Genomic DNA, 27,829 nt, shown 5'->3' with positions numbered 1-27,829 from the left:
ATATCTTCTGAAGATCATATATCTGTATCTTCTGAAGATCATATATCTATATCTTCTGAAGATCATATACCTATATCTTCTGAAGATCATATATCACATCTTTCAGATGTGATTAAGGAGAGACTTAGTCAAATGCTGAACACTTATTAGAATCATTAGGAAATTTAAAGGACTGAGAAAAGAGATACAGGGGCTGAAGAGATGCCTGTCAGAGGTTAAGAGCACTGGCTGCTCTTCCAGAGGACCTGGTTTTAGTTCCCAGCACCCGCATGGCAGCTCACAATGGTAACTCCAATTCCAGGGGATTATGTACCTTTTTCTGGCCTCTATAGGTACCAGGCATTCACGTGGTGTGCAGACATACATGCAGGCAAAATACCCACACACATAAAATAAATATTTTTTAAAAAAGAGATACAACTTCGCCAATTTTACATTTTTGCCAACGGTCAAATGTAGGGATGGACCCTAAGCGAATCCCATTTCCTGGAAGATGCTTTCTAAAGTTAGTTTTAAGGCAGGTATTGTGGTGCCAACCTGTAATCCCAGGAAACTGGGGCAGCAAGATTAGGCTATGCCTGGGCTGCAGAGCCAAGAAAACGTTGGTCTGGGCTACTTAACAAGACCTTGCCTCCAAAATATAAAGTGTTTTGTGTGGGTTGGGGTGAGGTGCTATGAGCATGGCTGGAATATGTGGTAGAAGACTTACACAGCGTGGGCGACGCCCTGGGTTCTATTTGGAGGTGGGGTCAGGGCGGGGCTTAACTTATTCCCGGAACCCACAGGATAAAGAACTATGGCTGCAATTATTTCACCTCCATATTTGTGCACATGAGCCTCCCTCTCTCCCTCTCCGTACCCCGCCACACACACACTAACTTTAAAAGCAAAGTTTGCCTTTACTTGCTCCATTTACTTTTATTAATTACAACTTCAGGGAACCCATCACCGCCTCTGACCTCCGAGGGCACCAGGCATTCGAGTGGTGTGCGGACAAGACACCCATGTGGACCAAAGCAACTTACGGGAGGAAGGGTATAATTCCAGGTGCAGTCCATCATTTGGGGGAAGTTCTGGGAGAAGGGACCTCAACACATCACATCCATAGTCAGAAGCTGGGGCCTGTGTGTGCACGGCTCACTGACCCCATTTTTACACCATCCTGGATCACAGTCACAGTGCAGCCCCGCCCCTTGCGATGGAGTCTTCCCGCCTCGATTACACAGTCAGGAATGAACCCACCCCTCGGTCCTGCCTACAGATCAACCTCGTCAGAGGCTTTCTTTCCTAGTGTGTCAGATGGGCAATCACAACAGTCACAGCTAGCCAGATGGCTAATGCCACCTACCACCAAGCCTGACAGCACCTATCACCAAGCAGTTTGATCCTAAGGACGCACAGGACTGTAGGAGAAAACCACTCCCCAAAATTGTGTCCTGACCTCCACAGGCACACAGGAAAGGTCACACGCAAATAAATGTAATCTTAAATTACTATTAAAATAGTGGATTGTTTTAAGTGTGCTTTAAAATCATATTTGAGGTTTCAATTCCACATCCAATGTCAAAAAAAATGTTCCTAAGTGACAAAATTCCATCTTCTGTCACTCCCAAGCATGGGGCGGAGGAGGTTGCTGCTTCAGAGTAAATATATTTGGGGATGCTATAATTACTCCTATTCTTGTTCTGAAAATGGAAAGGGACCAGGGGCTCCACATAAGTGACACTTAGCAGCAGCTGACGGAGGTGGCTCACTCCTGCCCTCTGAGCCCAACAGCAAAGAGCTAATGGAACAGAACACTTATGCAAGAATAACTCCCTCCCTGCTCTTAAAATGGCTTTTACTTTGATGGTTCTTTTTTTTTTCCCCTCCCAAATGTCAAACCTATTATTGTTAACAACCCTTTAGGGTGTGTCAGACAGCCACTTAAGTGTGTTGTGGACACCCCCGTGTGTGAGTGGAAAGCATCTGCATCTCCTTTAAATGCTAAGGATCCTCAGGCTAGAACCGTACCCTGCGCGTTTTGTGCCGGGGTTCGCTGGCTGAAAGGCTAATGTAGATATTAGGACTTTCTCAATATTATCGCCTGCTGCAGAGATGGTTACAATAATAATAAGAGAACAATGATTCATATTTCAAAAGCTGAATAGCGAAGATGGTGATGAAGTAGCACGTGTTCCCCTGAAAATGATTCTGCCAAGTGTACACGTTGCTCATCCGGTCAGATCACACATTTGGGGGGGGGGGCATCTCTCTGATTACATTCCACTACTTTCACGCCCAGCCATGAAAGCCACCCAAGTAGTGACCTGTGGATGCTGGCTGGGCTCGGCTGAATGCTGGGCCTGGTGGCACAGAGGACCCCACATGCTTCTCATACCTCTCTAGGGACCTCAGGGATTGCGGTTCAGTTCACTCACAGACAGAGGGCTTACACTGCCAGGCCTGTTCCCGGGGCTAGAGCATTCCACAGAGTCAACTGAAACCTGCAGATGCAGATCACCATCTCTGCACTCCGAGCCACCCTTTCTCCACTGAGAACTGCAGGCAGGAAGGATGGGTAGTCAGAAGCCATGGGATGGCTGGCTCCAAGGTCCCCAGCTTCGCAGCACACTGAACAGCGCTTCTCTCTGCGGGGCTTTAAGCCCAAAAAGGCTGCTTTTGACTGCACACTGTTTATGTTCATACCACATCATTTTTTTATTTCTTGGAATAACTGCAATGAAACTCTCATTACCACCAAGACTCTGATGAGAACAAAAACAAAACCATCTCAGCCACATACAAGGAGTTAACACGAGTCGACACGTTACCTCTGCTTCCTTAAAACGTCTGCGTACTTTTTATCTCCCACTGAACTAGGACAAGATACAGCAGCTCAGTCTAACTGCATAGAGCTATATATTCAGGCAGCTTCCGACACTGTAAGAGTATATTTTTACAGCTAAAGGGAATGGCCATCAAAGACTAACACTCTCCATTTTCCAGTCCTTCACAAGAGAAAGAGCATCATGCTGACTGGCTCAGGGACGTGTGGTACAAAAAAATAAAGTAAAACAAGGAGGCAAACAGTGGCAGATCAGCCCATCTGCTAAGCCATTAGGACTGCGATGAGATAAACATAATTTAGACAGGTACCCCCAGCATGTACTTTGAGATATTGTAACTATCCAACATTTTTTTTGAGGGATGGGGAGGGGGGGTCTCACTGTGTAGTCCTGCCATCCTAGAACTCACTATATAGTTCAGTCTGGTCTGGAACTCACAGAAACCCTCCTGCCCCCCATCCCAAGTGTTAGGATAGATTAAAGGTGGATGCTTTTCAGACCCAGGCTTGCAACTGCTCTTTGAGTAGAGGGAAGCAACTTGGATCCAGGTCTCCACTTAGCCACGCCTACTTCCATCTTTGTTTTCCCAGAGTTCACTTAATGCTGGACGCACTAATGGATGAGGATGGTTAACATTTGACAGGATTGCCTCTCAGCATTTTTAAGACACACAAGTGTCTAGAGAGCTGCCTCTCAAGCCTATCCTTCTCAGAGGTGGGGAACAGCCTCACCCCTAGGAGTCAACACTCAAGCAGAAAGGCCTTCACAGTGGACCACAGAGAAGTGCTCACCAGGAAGAGCCCCTCCCACCCCCACTGAACAGGGCTCCTTTTCCTGTCCTAGAAAGGTGATGGCCAATGGCCGGTCTGCACTGTGTGAGAATTGAGGCAGTGGGAACGGAGCTTAAATTCTACTATGCTACAGTGGGAGTCTCATGACCCAGGAGTCATATGTAAAAAAGAATATGCACTGTTTCCCAGACTACCTGTGTGTAAGTCTTAACTCTCAGGAGGGTTTTCCAAGCCCAGAAGGTTAAGGAGCACTATGACAGTAATTTTTCTGAGCTGTCTGATCACTGCCGGTCACCTGTCATAAAGCCAAAGGGACAACACATGTCTGAGTTATCTGTTTGTTCTTGTAAAGCATTCCAGATTATTCCAAAGAAGCGACTTAAGGAGAAAGAACGCCTACAGTCGGAAGTTCCAAGAGCCAGCATGATGGGTAAGGCCAATTTCTGGAGTCTTTGTGAGGGAAGGCAGGAAAACACAGATAACAAAATAAATAAGACCCTCCAATACCAGCAGTGGCAGCACATGACCAGTGTGTCCAGCTCAAACAAGAACGAGCTGCTTCCAAGGCGGCGGTGTAGGAACATACAGAATCCAACAAATGTGATAGCTTCTCTTTTGGAGAAACCAAGCACAACTTGAGAGCTTACAGCCTCCACTGCCCCTATCTCTAGTGAAAAGCTCCCTTTTCCATCCCTCACAGGACGCAGCATGGGGGGCCCAGCCTGTGAGAGGGCTGAGCTGAGTGCAGCTCTGCCCTCCTCTCTCATCCACACATCTTTCTATCAAGGCTCGGGATGAAAACCTTGAGTAGAGAGCAGAGCCATCACAAATTGTGTGACATAGCTTCAAGGTCCCTGAATATCCTATTTTTTGACTCTGACAAGACATGAGTCTAAAAGTCAAAGCGAGAAGCCGGTGACACCATCTCTGCTCTCAGGGCACATCTGAGTCTAATGGCTTTGCCACTTGAACCTTCCTTCCAAGTTGACTGCAAACAAAAAACAAACAAAAAAACCCCAAAACCCTAATGATGGAGCCATCCGTGAACCTGCACACATCCATCAAAAAGGATGAGAGCAGGGCACGCTGCTTTTCTCCCAAGGTCTTGAAAGTCAGGAAAAGTATAACATATTTAAGCTAACAAATCTCATGAAAAGGTGGCAAGAAAGAGAGAAAAAAAGGAAGGAAGGAAGGAAGGAAGGAAGGAAGGAAGGAAGGAAGGAAGGAAGGAAGGAGGGAGGGAGGGAGGGAGNAGAGAGAGAGAGAGAGAGAGAGAGAGAGAGAGAGAGAGAAACTAATTTAAAACAATCACGAGAGATATAGCCCCAGTGCATCCTGGGAAACCCTCTGACCGCTAAAGAAGACAAAAGCTCATAAGCAGAGCAAGAGCACATCTGGGTTTCTCTTTTGTATTCAGTCCGGGACCCCAGCCTATGGGCCAGTTCACCCTACTCTGAGCAGCTTTCTCCCTTGGTTACTCTTCTCTGGCATGGCCTTCAAAGACACACCCTAAGGTATACCTAACTGATGCCCCATGCATCTTTAATCCTATCAGATTGGCAATCAGAATTAACCTTCACTCAAAGGTAGGCTTGGATCTAGCTCACACATTTTAAAAGTTTGTTTAAACATCCCTATCGCAGAAGACTGGGCAAAAGCCTTTAATCCCAGCACTTGGGAGGCACAGGTAGGTGGATCTCTGAATTCAAGGCCAGCCTGGGCTACAGGGGTGAGATCCTTTCTCAAAACCAAAACAAAGCCTAGGGATGGAGCTTAGATAAGGCCTTTGATTCAAACTCCAGCACCAGAGAGAAAGAGAGAGAGACTGACAGAGAGACAGAGACCGAGTAAAAAGAAAATGATCCATACCTTAAAATAGCTAGCAGCATGCTAGTCTGGTTTCCTAAAATGACAGATCAACAGAGCTAGAAAAACATTCAGGATGAGTCGTTTCAGGGCCTATTTATAGCCGAATGCCCTGAGACCCACGCAGACTGAAGGTCACACAGTAGCAGGAGGAAAAAGCTCAGAGCGGACTCCATGACTCTCAGCTCTGGGTTATGAATCCTGGTTGTAACTGTACATGACCGTAGTTAAAACAACTTGTGACCAGTTACAAATCATTCCTTGCTAGTTCACTATAGGTCACTTCACTACTATAGGCGAAGTTTCAAAGTTGTGAGTCAAGATACTGATATAGAAATTTAATTCCTCCTGAAATCCTAACTGCAACAACCACAGTTATACATATGGATATAGTATATGCATATAAAATCATATTTTTTGCTCTAAAGTACCAAATGTGTTACTTAGATTTCTCATTTCCCTTCTACGCTAAACCCTAAATTAAAAGCAGTTTCTGTCTTTCAAGAAAATACTCTTTAAAAAGGTTGTAACCATGGGTTACAAGCAGCCCCTAGAAATGGATACCAGATAATCTCATACTCACACCACAGAGCAGACACACTTACTCAGAACCTGTTAATATACTTGACCAAGCCACTCTAAAATACACATATATCACATCATCATGTGACTGTCATGGTTGTGTACACCTGTAGTCACAGCACTTGAGGGGTAGAGTCGGGAGGACCAGGAAGTCAAGGTCGACCTCTGCCCATAATGAGTTTGAGGACAGTCTGGGCTACAGGAGACCTAGCCTCAAAATGATGATGATGATGGTGGTGATGAGAAGGAGGAGGAGAAGAAGGAGGAAGAGGAGGAGACGGAGACAGAGACGGAGATGAAGAAGAAGAAGAAGAAGAAGAAGAAGAAGAAGAAGAAGAAGAAGAAGAAGAAGAAGAAGAAGAAGAAGAAGAAGAAGAAAGAGCCATGGATTTTGTTACATGCATATATACAGTCCCAGTTACTCAAGGGCTGACTGAGGTAGGAAGATCACTAGAGCTCGTGGCCAGCATGGACAACAGGACTCAATCTCATGAAGAGAGAGGGAAAGTGGAAAAGGAGTTGGAGGAAGGGAAGAAATGTAATGTACACCATATATACATATGTAGGCATCTTTTAAACTATTTGTAATATTTGTTTATTTAATGTATATGTATATGTGTGTGTGTGTGTTTTAGTTTGGGTTTTACCGCTGTGAACAGACACCATGACCAAGTCAACTCTTATAAAGACAACATTTAATTGGGGCTGGCTGACAGGTTCAGAGGTTCAGTTCATTATCATCAAGGTGGGAAGCCTGGCAGCATCCAGGCAGGCATGGTGTAGGAGGAGCTGAGAGTTCTACATCTTCATCTGAAGGCTGCTAGCAGAATACTGGCTTCCAGAAAGCTAGGATGAGGGTCTTAAAGTCCACACCCACAGTGACACACTTCCTCCAACAAGGTCACACCTCTAAACAGTGCCACTCTCAGGGCCAAGCATATTCAAACCACCATAGTGTATATATCATTCATATGTGTGTGATATATATGCATATATGTATATATACATATGCCTGCAAACACCATATGTCAGACCACTCCCCCCTCCCCAGGTACTGGAGTTACTGGATACAGTTGTGAGCCTCCGTGTGGCTGCTGTAAGCCAAACCCCAGTCCTCTACAACAGCAGCAAGTGATCATGACTACTGAGCCATCTCTCCAGCCCTGACCTTTTATTGTGTAGTTAAAAAAAGAAACACTACTTAGAAGTGACATAAAATTCTGCTTGCAAATAATTGAACCAACTGGTCAAAAGATCAACAACATTGGAATTACAAGGTGGGAAATGGAGAACAGAATAAAAAACAAACAAACAAAAAAAACCTAAGTATACCTTTCCTGATTGAATACACAGCAGGTAATAAAGTGCATACATTTTAATCCCCAAACGAATAAAAACAAAAAACAAAACCCTGTTGCTAAGAGTCAAGAACCAGCTCGAGGTATCCTTGAGTAGTAGAACACTTAGCAGGCATGTCATCCCAACAGCACACACATACATGCGTGCACACACACACACACACACATGCACACACATTTAGATCACCTTTAGGAGCTAGAAAGATGGCACAGTAGTTAAGAACATTTGTCGCTCTTGCAGAAGACCTGAGTTTTACACCCAACACCCATGTCATGTAGCTTACAACCACCTGCAACTCTAGCTCTGAGGGATCTGGTGGCTTCTTCTGGCTTCCTAAGGCACTTGCATTTACATACACGTATGTAGAAACACAAATAAAGTAAATCCTGGTAAGGAACTCAATAAAGGTATTGCTCAACTGATGACCTCAGCAGCTCCCATGAGTTTCCTAGTTTATAAATAGTTTCTCATTTATAAAATAATGTATGAGCCCAGATATCTCTGATTTTTTTTTTCTCTTTAGAAAAATTCTCATGATTCCTAAGCTGGCCTGAAAGAACTACTACGAACTTGAGGATAACCGTGAACCATGGGGTCATTCTGAGGGCTGGAATCACAGGCATGTGCCACCGTGCCCAGATTATACATGTGGTGATGAAACTCATACCCAGGGCAAGATGCAGGGTAATGCCCTCTACTCACTGAGCTCAACTTCTGAGATTCCCTGTAACCTAATACAAGCCATATGCCTTAGTCACTGTTCTATTGCTGTGAAGGAACACCATGACCACAGCAACTCTTAAAAAGGAAAGCATTTCATTAAAGCTTGCTTACATTTCAGAGGTTGAGTCCATGATAGGCTTGTGGGTAAGCAAGGCAGACAACAGAGAGAAAGAGAGAGAGAGACAGGGGGTCTGGCTTGAGTTTTTTGAAACCCTTAAAGCCCACTATGAGTGACATACTCCGTCCAACAAGGACACCCTTTCTAATCCCTCTCAAGCACTGCCACTTCCTAATAACCAAGCATTCAAGTATATAAGCCTTCTAGGGGACATTCCTATTCAAAGCCCCACATTATACTTCCTGGGCCCCACAGGCTTGTAGACATTATCAATGCAAAAAAGAAAAAAATGCATTCAGTCCAATTTCAAAGGCCCCATAGTCTATCACAGCCTTAACATTATTTCAAAGTCTGAAGCACAAATTCTCTTCTGAGATTCTTGGCGGTCTCTTAACTGTAATATCCTATAAAATCAAAAGCAGATCACAGACTCCCAACATACAATGGCACACCATACACATTACCTTCCCAAAAGGTAGGAAGGGAGCAGAGTGAGGAAATACTGAATCAAAGCCAAGACCAAAACCCAGCAGGTCAAACTCCAGATTCTGCATCTCCATCATCTGTCAAAGCCCTCGTCAGAACTCCAATTCATTCCAACTTTGCTGACCAAAATACACTTCTCTTGGGCTGTTTAGCAGCTTTTCCTCAGCAGGTATCCCATGGCTCTGACATCTACAACAGCTTGTGGGGGCTCCGAGGCAACCCAGGCCTCACGGTCACAGCTTTACTCAAAAGCCTTTCTTGTATTCTTGACGCTAAAGCCAGAGCCGTGTGGACAGAGCTGCCAAGTCCTCCCGCTTGCCGGGGCTGGGACCTGGCACCTTGTACAGATAGGTTTTCACCAGCTTTCTCTTTTCTGTGATTTCCTTTGCTGCTTAAGCTTTTCTTTCATTCCTTTTCACCAGATAGAATCTTAGCAGGGTAGGGTCTCACCCTGAGTTTACCACTCCTTTTATGGAATCTAGCACTGGGCTTTTCTTTTAAACTTTTTATCTTCTTGAGCACTAGACTTGACTTTACAACATTTTCTGATGCTCCTTTTCTCCCCACACTTTGTACTTTCCTTGCTTGCCTTGCTCCTTTTTATTACACATCTGCAAAGAGTAACCTCTAATGACCATAGGACAGAGTCAGTGTTAGACTCTCTTGAAATCTCCTCTGCCAATGCTGTTAATTCAGATGTCTTAAAATTAGCCTCAGGCAGATATTTTTGGACAAGGGCAGAAAGCAGCCACATTCTTCCCCAAAACATCACAAGAATAAATGGTCTCTAATACTCTTCTCCTCTGAAACCTGGGCTGCCGTGATCTACATTATTCTCAGCTCCACTGTCTTCCCTATTCCTACTAGTATGGCCCATTTTCTGAAGTCCCAAAGTCCAAATTCTGATAACAAGAAGCATGGTCAGGCTTGTCACAGCAATGTCCGGGTCTCTGGTACCAACTTCTATTTTAGTCGGTGTTCTGTTGCTGTGAAGAAATCATGACCATGACAACTCTTACAAAGGGAAGCATTTAAATGGAGCTTGCTTACATTGTTAGTGGCAGGAAGCATGGCAGCATGTAGGCAGAGAAGGAGCTGAGGGTTCTATCTCTGGATCTGCAGGCAGCAGTGAGGGAGAAACACTAGGCCTGGATTGAGGTTTTTGAAATCCCAAAACCCACTCCAGTGATACACTTCCTCCAACAAGGCCACATCTAATCCCTCTCAAGTAGTGCCACTCCCTAATGACCAAGCATTCAAATATATGAGCCTATAGGGTCTTTCTTATTCATATCACCACACTGTAGCCTTGGCATATGAAGTTAGGCTAAATTCAGGAGGCTTCTACAGTGGTTGCATTTGCAATTCTAAATTGAGATTTCTTTTCCCTTAAAATACAGGACTACAAAAACACTCGCAACATTTAAATATAGGAGCCTTCATTTCAAAACACTTTACAAAAGGAGTGAGTCTTAGTGATAAGAGTTTTTGTTTTGCTTTATTTTAATTATGTTTAAGAGTCACCAAAGCAGGGGCTGGAGAGATGGCTCAACTGGTAAGAGCACTGACTGCTCTTCTGTAGGTCCCAAGTTCAAATCCCAGCAACCACATGGTGGCTCACAACCCATCCATAATGACGTCTGACGCCCACTTCTTGTGTGTCTGAGGACAGCTACAGTGTACTTCCATATAACAATAAATAAATCTTTAAAAAAAAAGGGAAAAAAAAGTTACCAAAGCAGAAACTCTCCCTTTGTTCAAGGCTTGATCCAAGATTCTTATACCAACAGATGGGAGGACTCTCACTAATTAAAGCAGAAGATTTCTCCTCACTCTGGACCTGTCTATTCCTTACTAACTGTTGGGGTTTGAATGTGGTGGTCCCCATAGGTTGATATATTTGAACATTTGGTGGCCAGAGGGTGGTGTTGGTTTCTGGAAGGTTGTGGAGTCTTTAGAAGATGAAACCTCCCTGGAAGAAGTGAGTCTCCACAGGAGAGCCTTGCAGTTGGCTCCATTTCCTGGCTGTTCTCTGCCTCCTGACTGTGGATACAGTGTGATCTTACCTCAGGCTCCTGCCTCCATGCTCCCCCTCCATGATCGACTGTATCCACTCAAATCCTGAGCCAAACTTACCCCTCCCGAAATGCTTCTAGTCAGGTATTTGCTCATAGCCACGAGAAAAGTAGCTAGCATGCTATGTTTGAATGCACAAATTCCAAATTTACTTCGCTCTTCTCATACCGGTCTCTTCTGTTATGGCTGCATATAATGTTAAATTCTATGAGGCAAAAACATAGCATTATCTGGTTTTCTTACAAAAAAGAACACAGAGCATCTTACCCCAACAAGGTCATTCTTACTCATCGCTTGAGATAGGACAGCTCAAATATTCCTAATCATGTGGGCTTAATAGGAAACATTGTTTGTGTGTTTTCTACAACATGGGGAAATAGTGTATTTTCCTCTTTGACAATGGACAATGTGAAATTGGAAACACGGTCCCCTTGAGACGGGCATCCAGGCTGTGGCTGTAGCTCAGTGGTTAGGGTGCTGGCCTGGGGTGGAGGAGGGCCTGAGTTTCATCCTCAGCTCTACGCAGTAAAAAACAAGTGAATAAATATAAATGCAACAAGTTTCTCCTTACCTTCTAATAAAAGGAAGAATTTATAGCAAGTCATTTAGGCCCAAAATACTTTATTTAAGTCATAAGCAATTATTCTGCTAGGAAAGATAGATTTGAGGTCAGATAAATAAGTGCCCTGATTAGTTAGTAGTCAACTGAGGTAGACACTGGAAGGCACGTTGGGTAACTAAGTTCCTTTCTCCTCCACAAATGGTACCTGTCCCTTCCTACCGCCTAAAATAAGGAAAAAATATTCTTGCTTTTCAGTTGCCCACTTTAAAAGGCCACGTGAAGAGGTAAGCGTTTATATTTGCATATACCTTAAGGTTTATCAACTCTGTCGCAAAGATCTGATTTTAAAAGTCATTAGACACATTTAAGGGCAGAGGATGATGCAAAGCCATAAATTATATATACTGTTCGTTATTTCAGAAACTGTGAACATAACTTAGTGGGTCTTTAGAAATTCTTCTCCTGCTCGTCTACACCTTTTTTCCACAAACACTGGACAGGCCAGCACTGGACCCAGAGACCCTCCTAACTGCAGCTGTTTGCAGCTAACTCAGATCATTATAACTGAAAGGGCCTCTTACAGGATCTAAACCCCAAGCACAGTGTAGGGCATTGTCCATTCATCCACATTATAGAAAAACACAAGTTTGTTTTGAAAATAAAGGTCTGCCTAAAACCCCAAGTCATTAAGTCAAAAACAAAATTATAGCCTGATAGTGGTAAAAGAGGAGTTCGGAAAGAACTGGGGAAACAGGACCATTTAGGCTTACATTTTCCAACTACCTATGTTAGCCAAGGTAGCCTTAAATTAGAGGCATTTTTCTTCCTTCCAGGAAAACTGTCTCGTTCATACAATTAGAGGGTTAGCCTAGAGAAGTGAATCCTAACCAGAAGAGTATGTCAGATTACCTAAGGGACTTTACCAAACGTGCACGCCTATCCATACGGCAGACTTACTAAGCCAGAAGGCTTCAGGAAGGAGTTTGAAAATAGTCCACAGGGGGTTCTGAAGCCTCTAAAAATCGTTTTAATCTCTGAGTGTCCACGTTAATAGATGAGCCCAAGGAGGAAAAGGATCTGTAGCGTTAAATACACAAGGCTCTGAAGACAATAATAATTTATTGATTGTGTGGCGCTCTTGTGGTAAGACAGAATCACATGTGGTCTCCATCTTGCCTTACAGCTGCTGGGAAAGCTTCAATAGATTTGTAGTTCACAAATAGTCTTGTGTAGAAAGGAGAACGGGCTCTGGCCGGTTTCCATTAATGCTCCTTCATAGCTTTCCTGGCAGCGTTTCTCTGTGTATGAGTTGCCTCTTATACTTGCAGTCAAGGTTCCCCTGCTCACATAGAATCCATTAAAGCTCGGCTGGTAACAGATCAGGACAGCTCAGGGTTCTACCATGTCTTTCTGTCAAAATGTCGGTTTTCAGAAACTCTGACTCTAGCATGAAAAGCACATGTCTTAGTCTAGTTCAGTGGTTCTCAAGCTTCCTGATGCTGTGACACTCCGATCTAATTTCTCAGGTTGTAGGGACCCTCCAACCATAAAATGGTTTTGTTGCTACTGCATAACTGTGGTTTTGCTACTGTTATGAATCATAATGTAAACTGATACACAGGATATGTGACCCCAAATGTATTGCGACCCCCAGGTTTGGAGCCACTGGTCTAGCTTATTGACTTGTTGGTCTTTCCTATGTCTATTTGTTTATGTAATTTTACTTACGTTCATTTTTAGGTGGTAATTAATTTTGGTAAGCATGCATTTTAAACTTCTAAACTATAAATTAAGGCTAGAAATAAAAATATTAAACTGAATTACAGAACAAAAAGCTGTCGTTTTATACTCACTAAGCAAATGGGCTAAAACACCAACTGACCAAAGCTAAAGCCATGATTAGATCACTGACTCACGGTAATTAACAAGCCAGGAACATGTAAGAATAAGGTATAAGAAAACTTGGAACTAAACTTATCTGTCAGCACTATCTTCTAGCTGCATAATTCCAGTAGGCTATTTTTAAAAAGTATTTATGTTGAGACGGTATATGAGATTCACAGCCAGTGGGACTCAGTAACTTAAATGTGTATGTCTGCTCCGTGATGACTCATTTCACTTGTCAGCGTGGCTAAGAGGAGGGTGCCTCCATAGGACCTGAAGTGAGAAGGAAAGGCCTCCCGGGGATGTGGGTGACATCACCTCAGGAGTAGGGATGCTGAAACTCAACAGAAGGCAAGAAAGGAGAGCGAGCCCAGCATTACTCTTTCTGGTCCACCTAGATGTGAGCAAGCAGCCTTCCACCCACCACCACGGACAGGAGCTGTCCCTTGGACCATGCCGCAGAATCAAATGTTCTCTCCTTTACACTGCTTCTTGTGAGGCCTTTGGGCAAAGAAAGGAGAAAGGCGACTGATATAACCTCTGACGTTAATCTAGAGATTCAATATAGTCTGGATCAAAACAACAGGTCACGAGATCAATTCAAAGACTTTTAGGGGGTATGCCCAGCTGAGCTGATGTGAGGAGCCGACCCGGATCCAACCCAAACCAGTCTCTACTACTACAGCTAAGTCCTGAACAGAATAAAGGAACCAACCGCTTCTCATGAAAGGCTGGGCCAGAAGCTCCGAAGGGGAATCCCCAGAGGGAGAGAAGAACTTCAAAGAAAACCTGCAAAGCTGATTAGGAACTAAAGTCCAAACGGATGCCTAATGATAGGACGTTGACTTGGGGCATAGGGCTTATCTGCCAAACGGATGTAGAATTAATTCCTATGGAAATGTGAATGGATGTAGAATTAATCCCTATGTAAAAATTGGGAGAGGTAAAAGTAAATAAATAATAATAAAAACAGTAAAAAATAAAATCAGGAAGGGGGAGAGGATTAAAAACTCCTTCTTTGTCTGTTAAGAGAAATTGGACAAAGCATCCCGCTCAGCCTGGGCTAGAACTGCTGCTGAGAAAGTGGGGACAGAAGGCTGTGCAGTGTGTAAGAAAGTCTTCGAAGGTACTCTCAACTCTAAGGCTGGAAACTAAGGAAACAGGGAGGCCTTGACAAATATAACAGAACTCGGAACAGTGTCATAAAAACATACCCTCCACTCCCCGGCGCAGGGTGCAGGAGCTCCTTGTGAGAAAAGAGAATTAACGCATAAGACAAGAGGGAGAATTTGCACCACTGAAAACAGTTGGTAGGGAAGCCATAATGTTAATGCTTTTAGGACTGAGCAGCGTGTGTGCCCATAGTCCCGGTGTTAGGGCGGGAAACAGCAAGATCACAGGTCTGAGGCTGCCCTGGACCGTGAAGTAAGGTTCTGTCTCATAAAACAAAACAAAACTGAGCACACTAACTGAGCATACTGTCTGCCGTAGATAGGGTCATTGCTATTACTGTGATGAGGCGCCATGGCCCAAAGCAACTAGGGTAGGAAAGGGTTTATTTTACCCACCCTTTCATATAATAGTTCACCATCAAAAGCAGTGAGGGCAGGAACACAATCAGGACCAGAGCTCAGAGGAGGAGGCAGGAGCTGATGCAGAGGCCATGGAGGGATGCTGCTTACTGGCTTGCTCATCATGGCTTGCTTTCCATATAAGTTAGGACCACCAGCCCATGGATGGCACCACCCACAATGGGCTGGGCCCTGCTGCATCAACTGCTAAGGAAAGCCTGACAACATCATCTTCTGGAGGTGTTTTTCTCAGTTGAAGTTCCCTCCTCTCTGATGACTCTAGCTTGTGTCAAGCTGACATAAATAAAACTGGCCGACACAAGGGCGCATGTCATTAATCCCAGCCAGCACTTAGGAGGCATAAGGAAGCCGTTCTTTGTGAGACTGAGGCCAGTCTGGTCTATATAGTGAGTGCCAAGCCAGTCAGATCTGCCTATTTCTCTGACCCTGGGTCTCAACAAAACAAAACAGAAAAGGAAAGCAAGGCTAGTAAGATCAGTGGAAAAAGGGGCTTGCCACCAAAATATGCAACCCCAGCCCTTGAGAGGGGAAGACAGGGGATCCCCAGAACAAGTGGGCTGCTTAAACTAGTTGGCACCGCAAGCTCCGGGCTCACTCAGAGATGTGTCAACACATAAGGTGGAGAGCAACAGAGGAACACCTTGGGTGCCAACCTCCCACCTCCACACACATTGTCCCACACATACACATGCAAATCCATGCAAATACACATACATCTATACACACAAAAAGAGAGGAACATTTTCCGCTGGTAAAAATCAACAGTAGCAGATGTTTGTTATCTAACATCTAAGGACTTACTATCAGTCCCAATCCAGCACACCCTCTCCTGCTTACACTTCGAGACTTGCAGAAAGCATTTAAAGGGGCACTACCGCAAACAGCATTGCTCTCGGGGTTCTAAGGGCACAGCAAAGGCTTCCTCTAGGACTAGAAACCCTGAGTCAGGTTTCTGTGCCAAGTGACTGACTTTCTTCCACCCTTTCCGGACTCTAACCTCCTACTGGATCCAAAATTCTATGTCTGTGGAATAAGTTGGTACACTTGTTCTCTGTCGCTGGAAATACTTCTGTGTGCATCACACACACGGTTTTCAGTATGTAGGAACACGTGGATAAAGATGATGCTTGGATTGTCCCGTTACTCATGTGCCATCAAAGACTTGGACTGGATAGCACTGAAAAGCTGAGAAGATGATCCAGGAGCTAAGAATTTAAAGCCATTGTAAAATCTCCAGATACCAAAAGACAAATCCATTAACATTGCTTGTTCTAGACTTTGTTGGTCACAGGCTCTATCCCTATTGTTTCCCGGGAACACACTTCTTCCTAAAATTGATCAGTGGCAGGCTAGAAGTGGCAAACCATTCGTCTCAGTCCTTTATGGCTTCTGAGGTTCCCTGGAAGCAGAAGACACGAGCTGTCTTGTGTGCTTACTACATAGAGGCAATATGTCAGATTGTTTCTCCAGCTGTGGAACAGATTGCAAAGCTCATTTTAAAATTACCTAATACATATTTAAATCAATCGATTGAAATGCTCCTAGCATTGTCTTAAAGAAACAAAAATCAAAAACAGCAGACTGGAGAGATGGCTGCTCTTCCAGAGGTCCTGAGTTCAATTCCCAGCAACCACATGGTGGTTCATAACCATCTGTAATGGTACCCGATGTCCTCTTCTGGTGTGTCTGAAGACAGCTACACTGTACTCATGGACATAAAATAAATGAATCTTTGAAAAAGAAACAAAAGCAGTCTTTGTGGCATCTCTGTGGCTAAGTTTAATTCCTGTAACAATCACTTTGCCTTCCCTTCTCTTCTCTTCTCAGTTAGACATCACGGAAGAGCCACATGTGATTAGTATAATAAACAAGCAAGACTCACGGGGTATAATCAGAAAATTATCGGTTTTCTCCACTGCTGCTCTATGATGGCTAATTTCATGTGTCAGCTTGACTGGATGAAGGGATGCCCAGGCTGCCAGTAGAACATTCTGGATGCATGTGTGAAGGTGTTTCTAGAAGATATTAGCATGTATGTGCAGTAAATAAAAAGTGTCCAGAGCAAAAGCTCCATCCAAGCCACTGCAGGCTTCAAGGGAAGACAAAGGCAAACGCGACAAATTCTCCTCCCTGAGCCGAGGCGCCCACCTTCTCCGGCCTCAGACACCAGAGCAGCTAAGTGTTGGGCCTTTACACTGGACCTGACCTACACTGGGATTGGCCCCCCTGGCTCTCCACTTGCTGCCGGTAGATCAGGGGCCTTCTCAGCACCAGTCGCCACATAAATCTCCCCATACATATGACTGTGGGTAGCCCACTGCTTCTGTTTCTCTCAAAAGCTTGGATTACACGTGGTTTGTTCTGGGTTTTGGATTAGATTAGACTCGGGACAGGTGTCGTGATTGCCTCTGTCACCAGGGACTCTTCAAGTCATTCCAAGTCAAAGTATCAATCCCAGTTTGATTGCCAACTGGCTGATCGAAGGCAGCCCTCTCGTTCCTCATACTTGATGGAAAGGACAGCTTCTGCCTGCTTCAGCCATGGCCTGCTGGACCCTGCCTGCTTCCTGCACCAGGAAAGGCGAACACGGAAAAGTTTCTCTCTCCACACTGCTCATCTAGGTCCCCCAGTTTCTGATACTAATCTCTCATCTGGGAATAATATAGAGAGAGGAGGCAGGTTCAGTGTTGCACGATTTTGATGCCAGCACTTGGAAGGCAGAGACAGATGAATATCTGAGGCCAACACTCCAGCATGTTCTACACAGTAAGTTCCAGGTAAGCCAGAGCTAAGTGTATATGTATGTATATGTATATATACATTTATATTAATATATTGATATTCAAAGCATGCATTCTTCCACTAAGAGTTACAGTATCAGCCCTTGGTGGGATTTTTATAGCCTTTCCATGGAGTAGGATATTGATGGCAGGGATGGAGAGTGGTAAAGCACGGAACCTACTCTGTCCTCATCACTAGGGGTGTGTCACCAGCAGAATCCTTTTATGCAGATGGACACTCATGGCACCTTCCTTGATTTACACTGCTGTGGTATAAGTGGCCCCCTTGTGCATGACTTGTGATGACCCCAGGCCAGCTCACTCTCCATCATGACCTACCTTTGATAGCATTCTTGTATTCTAGTCTATCAAACCATGAAACAATGCTCTCTATATATATTGCTTTGCCATCCCAGGAACCACCACATGGGCTCTTATAAGCCTCCTCGGGCATAAACCATTGATCTACCCCGCCTCTTAGTCTAGGAATGATGCACAGAAAACACTCTAAGTGATCAGCATAATCTCTTTACACTTAAGTATCTCTCCTCCCTTTCTTATGGTGGCCATGCTGTAGGGGAAAACTCAGGTTCCCCAACTCTCTTTAAACAAACAACGAACAAACAACAACAACTTAGGGCTGGAGAGAGAGAGATGGCCTCAGTGGTTAAGTGCACTGTCTGCTCTTCCAGAGGTCATGAGTTCAATTCCCAGCAACCACATGGTGGCTCACAACCATCTGTAATGAGATCTGGATGTTCATATACAGTAAATAAATAAATAAATAAATAAGTTAAGAAAAACCCTCCTAATTATTATTCTCTTGGCCTCTCTACCTTAATCAGACAGAAGTGGGCAACGAGCTTACCGATTTCTGGATGGTGCTTAGCTTGGGCCTTGTGCTTCCTTTTCCAGGCCTACAGCATTTGTTCTTTTCTCACTTTGGACTGTGAAGTCTATCTTAGGGCACAGCCAACAGGGACGCTAAAAAGATTCCATTCTAATACTGAGTTGCTTGTATAATAACATTACCATCTTTTGGTTCCTTATCTTTTCTCAGTTAAAATGAAATATTTGCATTCTGTTGGCTAGAAAGTTACTGGAAACAACACACAAAGGTTTGAGCATCCATAATCCTCGATGCTTCAAAAGCCAGAACTATGGGGACTAACGTGACATCACGAGTGGAAAACTCTATTTCTTACTTTACCTGAAAGATTAAATCCCAGGTGCACCAAAAATGCCTTATAAAAATACCTTCAAGCTACGAAACTCATGCCTATGTCTCTAAGTGAATTTCATGTTTAGACTTGGGTCCCATCCCTAAGATAGCAGCTGTTTTATTTTTCCTGTCTCCATTATGAATTTGAATATTTGAACATGTGAAACGTTTCTTGTCCTGTTCACCTCACAGAAAGGATGTTCTGCCTGTCACCCAGGAAAGGTTTGCACTCCAACTCAAAAGAGGAGCCCTGCCCAGGAGCTAGGAGTGCTGAGGTGGGTTAGCAGCCTGGCTGGAATCACAGAGGAGCAGAAGTCACAGAGTCAGAAATCCGTCTCTTCATCCCTCACACCACTGCTTTCATTCTCCTGGCCAGGCTCCTCCTATGACAGCACAGAGTCCTGGAGAGTTAGTTCTCTGTCACTTGCCATAGCCATTCAGTCACTAAGTCTTATTGATGCTATTTATACATCTCTCCAGCTCGCCCCTCCCCCCACTCCCTCTGCTTCACTTTCATTCATAGCCTCCTCGCTAATTTTAACCCAAGCTTTTTTAAAGATAGAATGGAGTATATGCATAGCTCCATATGCATATCAATGCCAGGTGGCTCCACCGCTGCCCTAGGAAACTCCAGCTCTTTACCCCCAACAAGCTGTTTCTGCTTCATAAGCACTCTAGGTCTGGCATTTTATCACAGTAACCAAAACTGACTTGGACAAAAAGACTTCTCTTTCAATGTAGTCTAGGTATATACAGTAACAAAAATGGGGGGCTGGGAGAGCCCTAGTACCACATAAAAACTGCGTGTAGTAGGGAAAGCCTGGGGTCCCAGCACTTGGGAGGCAGATTCATGAGGACCACAGATTTAAGGCCACCCTTAGCTACATAGGAAGTTTGAGGCCAGTCTAAGCTGGGGTTGGCTCCATGAGCCCCTGTGTCAGGAAAAAGGAAAGAAAGAAAGAAAGAAAGAAAGAAAGAAAGAAAGAAAGAAAGAAAGAAAGAAAAGAAGGAGGAGGAGGAGGAGGAGGAGGGAGGGAGGGAGGGGGGGAGGGAGGGAGGGAGGGAGGGAAGAAAGAGAAATTGTAGCAACACAGTGCCTTTCCTTCTCCCACCTGCCTCGGGCTGTCTCTTTCCCAACTATTTTCACTGTTTCCTTCCCCTTTCACCTAGACACAGAATTAGCCAGAGGTCAGAGAACCCATGATAGAGCACATCGTGAACTCCGCATTGTGGACTGACGGTAATGACTTCTTTCAGGCAGAGGGAAGGATATCAGATCTTAGGTGAACTCAGAAGGTACTAATTGATCAGATTCAGTGAAAACCCAAAACACCAGATTGGGGTGCATTCATTCACAAACTAAAGGTATTACTGGTCTAGTGCATTTTTCTCAGACTCAGTGAGAGATGCTTTGACAAAGCCAACAACTCTAAACCCTATCAGAGTAATGTTTGTTTTTATAGCAAATATTTTGTAAGGTACCTCTTTACTATTCTGAAATATGAGACAAAAGCAATTTAAGGAAGGAAGAGTTGATTCTTAGTCAAGGTTGATGATGCAGCCCATCATGGCTGAGAAGGGATGCAGGCAGGAGCATGAGGCGCTAACACTGCCCGCTGCTTCTGCCATCAGGAAGTGGAAAGGGATGCCCACTGGCGCTCATTTCCTTTCTTCTCTTTTGATTCAGTCCAGGACTCTAGCTAGAGGGATGGTGCCATCTGCGGACACCTTCACAGACACACGTGGAGGTGTACCTCCTGGGTGATTCCAAACCCAGTCAATGAAGATGAACTGCCGCCTTGTGTGCGTTTTAATTTATTTATAAATGTCCTCGGGGAGCAACATCAAAAGATAGGAGAACTTCTTAGCCCCGAAGGGAACACTATACACCAGAGATTCTTGCATTTAAAGTGAAGACTGTGTGAATTTGTCATCCATGGCTGCCTAAGGAATCCTCAAATTTCTGAAAATTATAAGGCAAATCTTTTAAAAATCATCTTGATTAGTGAGGTTCACTCTGTCTTGGAAACATTAAGTGTTCAGGTTGTTTCTAAGTATGAACTCAATGCCAGGTGGTTGAGTTCCACACGTTGAATGTATCTAAGATAAAATACTCAAACATATGAAGATCTTATATAGTCTTTTCAGAATTAGGAAATATCTCAGAAGCCCCACATGTGTGCAGCCCCCTCCCGTGTAGACTATGCAGCATCTTGTGCTAACTTCCCTGGATCACAGCTCTATTTAAGGAGGGTAGCAGTTGCCTCTTAGGGATCTGTAGTTTTCTTTTCTTTTTCTTTTTTTAAATTTTTCTTTGATAAGTGTTTTGCCTGCATATAGGTCTGTGCATCACATGTGTGCCCAGTGCTCAGAAAGACCAGAAGAGGGTACCAGATCACTGGAACCAGAGTTATAGGTGAGTGTGACCTACCATGTGGGTATTGGGAATCAAACCCAGGTTCTCTATAAGAACAGACAGTACTCTCAACTGCCAGTTCTCCGGTACCTAATTCCTTAATGTATATAAACAGCCTCAACAAATGGTAGAAAACTGTGGTATGGCAGGGATAGTTAACTAAGTTTCTTATGACCTCTCAAGGTTGAATTGAATCCTCATAATGCCAAGTATCAGAATAAAGCATTTTACAACTAGTAAGAAAAATAATAAACACCAGAACCTTTGGTTCGTTCCTACTCTAGTGAACTCATATATAAATTCACTTCAAGTGAACATAATCTTGAGGGTGTAGATTTTAGGATAGAAGCGTTAAGGAATGGGACTAACGAAGGGCAGGCTGCAATGAAACAGGGGCTTAAGGGCAAGAAAGGAAGATTGTTTCTATGATTTCAGACTAAAACCTCTGTCCTAAAGGGCAGTCATTATTATCCTCTTTCCACAGAGCTGCTATTAGAGGAGCTGGCACCTTCATCAAGGATGCACACCACCTTTATCCCAGCACACAACTTCCCTCACAAGGACAAGGTGCTGACTGAGCTACAGATGATCGAGTGGTCCATATTTGGGATTGACTGAGACATACATAGCAGAACTCTGAAAAACCATGGTAAAATATCCATGTGTTTTTATATTTCTGCCTAGGTGCATTTAATGTGGGGAACTCAAGTGGCTGCCATTGGTGTAATGAGAAGAGAAAACTACCATATTTAAAGGGACTTTAAAAAGCTAAAGACTGTCTACTCAAGTGACCGGCCGATTCTCTAAGCCTTGCTCTTTCTAAAGCCTTCCTTATGTTCATCTGCCTTGAGGTACCCTTTGTCTTCTGTCAGACAGGAGCCCCCACCCAGTCTAATGAAGACCCTGGGTGTCAGTCTCAAGTACCTTGGTGCCTTTGTAAATTACCTGCATTGTCTTTAATGCTACATCGAGTTTCACTGGAAATCTTGCCTAGATTTGCAACCTACTTGGGCAGCCATTGCCACCCTATTAAATTCATCTCCGGTGAACAACATCCTCATCGCTTTGAAAATCAGAAGGATGGCAAACGCAATGCCTATTCTCAAAAACCAATTCCCAAAGACTGGTTACGACTTCAGTATGCATCTGTAGAAAAAGTGATTAAAATCAAGATGGGTTCTAAAGTGTTCTTCCCATTTTAGTTCTCTATGACTCTACTATAATTTCTGCATCCTTGAAAATCAGTGAGAAATTAACATGGCGCCAGAAGACCAGGCTACTGGTGCAGCCTGCACCGGGGCTGTGTTCCTTGTGGCCAAAGGAATTTCTTAGAATACCTCACTGAAAAAGCGATGGCATTCTGTAACCTATAACTGATGCGTTCTAATTGATGGGAGGGGAAAAAATGTCAACCCCAAGTGCCAGCCATTCCTCTGTGAGCTGGCGTGGCTGTGAGAGTGTGTGTGTGTGGGGGGGGGGAATCAGTGAAGCATCAAGTTACAAACTAAATTAAAGGTCTGAGGAAGAGTGGAAGGGTCTAATCATCCAGTCAGAAGCCGCCAGAACTGGATCAATCAAGCCTTACTCTCAAAAGACTTACTTGGGCTATGCACACAGTAGGGCAAAGCATCAGGAATCTTTTTCTCTATTTTTTTTTTTAGGACTTCTAATTCCAAATAGATCTTTATAGAATTGTTTTCTGGAAGCCTTTAGTTCTGTCATATTAAAATGTCCATGAAAAAGTGATCAAAACCTAATGCTTAACTATCCCACCGCAGAGAAAAATATTGTGGTTTTTGGTTCCTATTAAAACCATGTGTTACATATATAATTATGGAAGTCTCAGATCCAGTGTGTACAACATACACGAAATCTTTGGGAAATAATAATACCTTTGCCTCACCGATAGAACTTGTAGCGTAATACTGTCACTCTGCCCATGCCATCGAAGGGGCACCTGGCCGAGGCCACAAGGCCAGCAGGCGGGGGGGGGGGGGGGGGGGGGGGGGGGGGGGGGGGGGGGCTTGTCGGCACGTGCTGCGATCAGATCTCACACCGGGATCCACAGGCATGAAGGAAGGTCACTTTTACAATTTACAGGATTCTCGGGAGTTGGCTGGGCTGAATCATGTGCATCTGCACTATTCCTCCTTAGGGAAAGTTAATTTTAGAAAGGAGAAAAATTTTGCCAGGAAAACAATCATATTGGCTCAATAACTAGACAGTGTCTTTTCTCAAATGTTCAAAAGGCTTTACAGTCTCCGTTTGTCCTTAATGTTCTTGAAAGCAGTATCAGCCCTTTTTCACAGTGAATGAAAAAGTAAATAAAAAAGACATGACTGCTCCTAGGTATGGTGGAGGAGAAAGTTTACTATAGATATGTAGGAGAACATAGTCGGAGGCAGACACATCTGGGGCAGTCCAGAGTGGTCATGACCCTGAATCTTGTTGGGAAAGGGGGAGGGGAGGGGAGAGAGTGGAGTGGAGCCAAGTACAGCCACCAGGAGGCCAAAGGTACAAAAGGGGGCGGGTGACCAAAATGTCTGGATTAAGTAGGGAAGAACCTCTGGGGGCAGGGCAGCCTAGCCCCAGGGCTGTAGAGCTCAGGGTAGAGTGTGCCAGCCATACCCAGTTACAGGTAGGGACTGAGGGATGCTGGGAGGACCTGGAGGCCAGGTCTGCTTTGATAAGTTAAATAGGCACCCCAGCCACTCCACTGGACTTGAAAGTTAACACATCTAGGTCCATAAAATAAAATCACTGTTTTAATAGTGTACCTATGTGACAATATATTAAGAAATTAGCTGGTTCCTTAACTTTTCAGAAGACACAGGTCAGTCTCTTTTGTCCCTGGTTGTTACCCTCTGCTGGCTGCAGATACTTATAATGGCTGAAGTACAAATAAGGATGTGCATAGAAAAACTAGCAGATGCACAACTGTGACACCAGGCAGGATGGAGACAAAATTAACTTCATTAAATATGATGTATAACGTCTACAGGCCAGTCAGAGTGGAAGACCTGGGCTCACATAATTGGGAGCATAAACAAGATTTGCATTAATTTGCATGACTGTTCCTTCTTTTGTTGCCTGGAGATTGGTCTGTTTGAGTTTTTTGGTTTTGTTCTGTTTTTGTTTTTTGCCTTTAAATAAGCAACTAGCACACAGGTCAAAGGCCTGCATGCCATCATTGACAAAAATCAAGGGGCAGTCTGGGGAAGATTTTCAGATTCCCCGCAGAATAGGCCTCCACCCTTTCCAGTCACAGGAGTATTCGTGGGGAAATTCTTACCAAAAAGAAAAAAGAAAAGAAAAAAAAAAAAAGAAAGAGAGAAAAGAAAAGAAAAGAAAAAGAAAAGAAAAGAGAAGAGAAGAAAAGAAAAGAAAAGAAAAGGAAAACCATGATGTTTTAACTCTGGTCTCTTAGAAGCATGGCATTTTCCTCTAGTCCTGAATCTGAGTTTCAAAATAGCACTCAACTTCCCTTCCCCTAACCACCACCCCAGAAGTGATGGCACCGCATCAAACCATCAGCCTCGGAGAACGGCCTTTCTCCCATGTGGACCTTACACTTTCAGGAGGACAATCCAGGAGGAGGAGGATCGCTCTCACTTCTGGGCGGTTTCTTTTTTTTTCCGTTTAGATATGAAGTATATATACATACACAACAACAGCCTCTCTCTCTCTCTCCTCCCGCCCCTTCTCCTACCAAATCTGAATCAAGAATAAAGGGTGGGGCCTGAGGTTTTTTTGTTTTATTTTTTCCAAGCTCTGGGATAAGAGATATTGCTTCAAGGTCTGATAAACTTGTAGCAATTGCTGTCGCCTTGAAAGCATTGTAAACTTCCCCCAGGGAAAGGGGGTAGGGTAGTGGCTGGGGAATCCCAACCTACTGTGTTCAGTGAGGACGCACAGATAAAGTGATTCATTGCAATGACCTGATTCAAGAGTTGATACTCTTTCCAAAGTTAGGGCAGTAATGCAAGGCCAGAGTATGTTCTGGAAGACTAGGAATTGCAGTATTTCAGATTCCAACTTCCAGATCTTAGGGGCAATTTGTGCATCTATACCCACAGACCAGGAGACAGTGGGCGATCTCGTACCAACCCCTCGCCCTCGCCAGCGACCCAGAGTCAGGGTGCAGGGTTCCTGGTGCGGTCCTGGAGAAAACGTGAAAGCGAGGGGTGGATGGTGGAGAGGGGGCGAAGGTGCCGCGGGCCGCGGAGCAGAAACCCAGAACGCGCAGCATGGGAGCCCTGGCCAGACACCCAGCACAGGGCGTCAGCTTGGCGCCGAAGACCCCGGAGAAGAGCAGAGGAAGAAGGTGAGGAGGTAGCGGGGAGGTAGGAACGTACAGGGCACGGCGAGTCCTGCGACTCCAGGGCAGCACTACCGAGCTACTCCTTACCTTAAGGTCTGAGCCACAGCCTGAGACTCCCGGAGGGGCAGGGCTGGGTTGTCAGCGTCTCCAGTCAGACTCTTCTGGCATCAAAGGCTTTCCAATCTCCTAGCTACCATCCCGGGGCTCAGTCCAGCGGCCTGCGGCCCTTGCACCCCGCTCCCCGGGCAGCGAGCGTCAGCCAAGCCGCTCCCCCGCTGTTTATTCCCGGAGCCAGGCCCCTCTCCGCCGCCTCCCCGCCTCCAGCGCGCGCGCACACCTCCCCCGGAGGCGCACTCCTTAGTAAGCAGGCAGCGCGAGTGGTTCAGGAAATCCGGACGCGGGCAACTTGAGAAAACCCGTTTAAAATCTTTCATCTGCGCGACAAGGTTCAAGGAACTATTTACATCCATCTTCTGCCTCCACTAAGTGTCTTCACTCCATTTCCTAATGCTTGATATTCTCGTAAGCACCATTCTGAGATTCTCCAGCCAGGCATGTACATTTTCCCCAAAAATAAACCTATCGTTTTTTTAAATGTAGACACATTCACTCTCTTTGAACTTAGGGTGCTGGAAGTTCCACTGGGTCTCAGGACGAATATATTCAGCTGCACAAGTCAGGACAAGTCTCCTTAGCCAGTATTATAGATGCGTGCCACCTGTCAGGGCCGCGAGTGCGTGATGGAGTCTTTACTCTCTGGATTTGGTTACTGAGTCTGTCTCCACCGACCCAGGAGAGACCCAGTTCGAAGGCTCCAGTTCCAGGGAGAAGCAGATGGATATGCTCAAAGAAGAGAGTTCTAATGGAGGACGAACTCGCAATGAGTACAGCCTACTTAATAATACAGCAGATGAGAAAGGATGGGAAGCAATCCAGGAAACGTCACCTCCCTCTAATGGGAGAGTGACGTAACCCCAACGGGACTGAGCAAGGTGAGCTGTCAAGTGGTATTCCAGCCGTTCATTCACCTTTGAGGATGATGCATATTTATGGAATATATTATTCATAGTCAAGTTGTAACTCAAAGACTGACCAGAAATAACTTGATAACCAGTTTATAACAACGACTTGGAAAATACAGATATCCGTTGAAGAGACTACATTCATCCTTTATCTTTTCGAGATTGCTCAAATAGCTTTCTAACCCTAGGGTTTCGAAAGGAGGCAGTGGCTAGAACGGTCAGATTTCCACACTGAACAGGAGGTAGACAATGGGAGGTGAAATCATCAAACATGTCATTGCAATTAGTGCTGGAGACCGGAGCGTTTATAAAGCATCTTTGCTGACGCAAAGGTGAATAGAGATGGATGAGTCGATCGCCTCTTGGATGCAGGTGCTGTGCTGGGAGGATGCCCACAGAGGGCAGTACCAACGACAGGAAGGGTCAGTGCAATTTGGCTGCAACAGTAGGGAAGGAAAAAAAATTGTCCAAGAGGGGGAACAAAGGGGCAAAAGGGAGAGAAAGTCAAAAGGACAAATTCAAATTTCTTTCCGAATATTTGAATTGCCCCTTGGCAACATTTCCAGCCTTTTTTTTAAAAACTGCACTTCATTTCACAGATACGGAGGAGGCACTAACATATTAGCACACTAATGTGATGTCAGATTTTTGGGTGTTGTTTTTTTTTCCAGATAGGGGTTCTGACTTTCCTGGAATTCACTTTGTAGACCAGCCTGGCCTTGAACTCAGAGATCAGCCTGCTTCTGCCTCACAGGTGCTGGGATCAAAGGTTGGCTCCACCACAGCCAGCCAGTGATGTCAGATTTTTATCTGAGAAAAACTATGAGCTGTGGGAAGAGAATGAATGGGAATGAGAGATGGGGTGGGTACAGAAGGTATCTAGAAGGGACATTTAAAGCACTGAATATTGACATATAAGTCCTCCTGCTGTGGAGAACTCCAATTTCAGTCCCATGAGGGAGAAGGCTCAGGGTAGAAAAAAAAATCACCAAACAACAAAGGTAAAGAGAAATTAGAAAGAAAATGGCTTTAAAACTATCTTAGGCTGGGCGTGGTAGCCTTAACCACAGCACTCAGGAGGCAGAGGCAGGCTGTGATTTGAAGCCAACCTGGTCTACAAAACAAGTACCAGGAAAGCCAAAGCTACACAGAGAAACCCTGTCTCAAAAACAAAACAAAACAAAACAAAATTAAAAAAACA

The 27,829-nt window shown here is 44.6% G+C and overlaps 1 protein-coding gene across 1 annotated transcript in view; it reads right to left on the bottom strand.

Annotated features, from left to right (window-relative positions):
- The window catches only part of Rnf144b (ring finger protein 144B), a 129,391-nt gene extending 103,515 nt beyond the window's left edge, over window positions 1-25,876 (bottom strand). Inside the window, exon 1 of the mRNA XM_029468249.1 lies at window positions 25,694-25,876. The gene's annotated coding sequence lies outside the window, so the exon portion shown is untranslated. The remainder of the gene's footprint in view (window positions 1-25,693) is intronic.
- Window positions 25,877-27,829: the final 1,953 nt, after the last annotated feature.

The sequence above is a fragment of the Mus caroli genome, chromosome 13 (genome assembly GCF_900094665.2).
Source record: "Mus caroli chromosome 13, CAROLI_EIJ_v1.1, whole genome shotgun sequence".
NCBI lineage: Eukaryota > Metazoa > Chordata > Mammalia > Rodentia > Muridae > Mus > Mus caroli.
This window is presented reverse-complemented; position numbering and strand designations above follow the sequence as displayed.